The sequence below is a fragment of the Arachis ipaensis genome, chromosome B4, assembly GCF_059453495.1.
Source record: "Arachis ipaensis isolate K30076 ecotype BB chromosome B4, ASM5945349v1, whole genome shotgun sequence".
NCBI classification, from domain to species: domain Eukaryota; kingdom Viridiplantae; phylum Streptophyta; class Magnoliopsida; order Fabales; family Fabaceae; genus Arachis; species Arachis ipaensis.
The window spans coordinates 70,071,138-70,073,370 of NC_142439.1; positions in this window are offsets into that span (position 1 = coordinate 70,071,138).

The window sequence follows — 2,233 nt, forward strand, 5'->3', positions numbered from 1 at the left end:
CATAGATGTTTTTGGAATTCATTGTACATTCTATTCTTTTTATCCTATTTGATTTTTAGTTGCTTGGGGACAAGCAACAATTTAAGTTTGGTGTTGTGATGAGCGGATAATTTATACGCTTTTTGGCATTATTTTTAGTATGTTTTAGTTAGTTTTTGTTATATTTTTATTAGTTTTTAAATAAAAATCACTTTTATGGACTTTACTATGAGTTTTTGTGTTTTTCTGTGATTTCAGGTATTTTCTGGCTGAAATTGAGGAACCTGAGCAAAAATCTGATTCAGAGGCTGAAAAAGGACTGCAGATGCTGTTGGATTCTGACCTCCCTGCACTCGAAGTGGATTTTCTAGAGCTACAGAAGCCTAATTGGCGCGCTATCAATTGCGTTGGAAAGTAGATATCCTGGGCTTTCTAGCAATATATAATAGTTAATACTTTGACTGAGATTTAATGGCCCAAACAGGCGTTCCAAGTCAGCTTAAGAATTCTGGTGTCAAAACGCCAGAACTGGCACAAAAGCTGGAGTTAAATGCCCAAACTGGCACAAAAGCTGGCGTTTAACTCCAAGAAAAGTCTCTACACATGAAAGCTTCAATTCTAAGCCCAAGGACACTCCAAGTGGGCCCGGAAGAAGATTTCTGCATTAATTAGTTATTTCTGTAACCCAAGGCTACTAGTTTTCTATAAATAGGACCTTTTGCTATTGTATTTTCATACTTTGATCATACTTTGATAGACCTTTTCACGTTTGGGGGTTGGCCTCACGGCCATGCCTAGACCCTTTTGTTCTTATGTATTTTCAACGGTGGAGTTTCTACACACCATAGATTAAGGTGTGGAACTCTGCTGTTCTTCATAAATTAATGCAATTACTACTGTTTTCTATTCAATTCACGCCTACTTCTTCTCTAAGATATCCATTCGTTCTTCAACTTGATGAATGTGATGATCCGTGACACTCATCATCATTCTCACCTATGAACATGTGCCTGACAACCACCTCTGTTCTACTAGCAATGGCTTGAATGTGTATCTCTTGGGTTTTTTAATCTAAGATTGGAACCTTCGTGGTATAGGCTAGAATCAATTGGCGGCCATTCCTGAGTTCCAAAAAGTCTAACCCTTGTCTGTGGTATTCCGAGTAGGATCTGGGAAGGGATGACTGTGACGAGCTTCAAACTCGCGAGTGTTGGGCGTGTGACAGACACAAAAGAATCAATGGATCCTATTCCAACATGATCGAGAACCGACAGATGATTAGCCGTGCGGTGACAGCGCATTTGGAACATTTTCACTGAGAGGACGGAAAGTAGCCATTGACAACGGTGATGCCCAACATAAAGCTTGCCATGGAAGGGAGTATGAATGATTGGATGAAGGCAATAGGAAAGCAGAGGTTCAAGAGGAACAAAGCATCTTCATATGCTTATCTGAAATTCCTACCAATGAATTACATAAGTATCTCTATCTCTATCTTTATTTTATATTTTATCCATCTTTTATTTATCAAATCTCCAGAACCATTTGAATCTTCCTGACTAAGATTTACAATATGACCATAGCTTGCTTCAAGCCGACAGTCTCTGTGGGATCGACCCTGACTCACGTAAGGTTTATTACTTGGACGACCCAGTGCACTTGCTGGTTAGTTGTGTGGAGTTGGGATAAAGAGTTGAGATTACAATTGTGCATACCAAGTTGTTGGCGCCATTGATGATCACAATTTCGTGCACCAAAGAGTTGAAGCAAGAAGTGCAACAAGAGGAGAAGGTAGAGATTTGTGAACAAAAGGAAGTAGTGGATGGATGTTTGGGATATGTTGAGCACATAAAGAATGTTAAAGAGGAGAGTAAAGTTACGGAAGTAAACGGAGAGTTGAAAGAAAATGATCAAAAAGTGGATTCCATCACTAGTGATATTTTGCCCACATTGACCAATTCCCTTGACAATCTTGTTAAGCCTTTCCCCAGTGGACTAGAATGCCAGGTTGAGGAGGGTGCGCCACCTCCAAAACCCATTGTAAGTGAAGAACTGGAAGAAGTGTTCCAAGCAACAAGCTCTCCTATCTATGATGATTCCTCATCAACATATGATCCTTTCGATTTTGAAGAGTCCTTCCCCAAAACGCTTATACTTGATGAGGAGGTAGACTTCACTAGACCTCCTATCTATGATGAAAGCGATGGGGAGGAGATAGAAGAAATTGGTGAAGAAGAATGCAAACTTGAGGAAG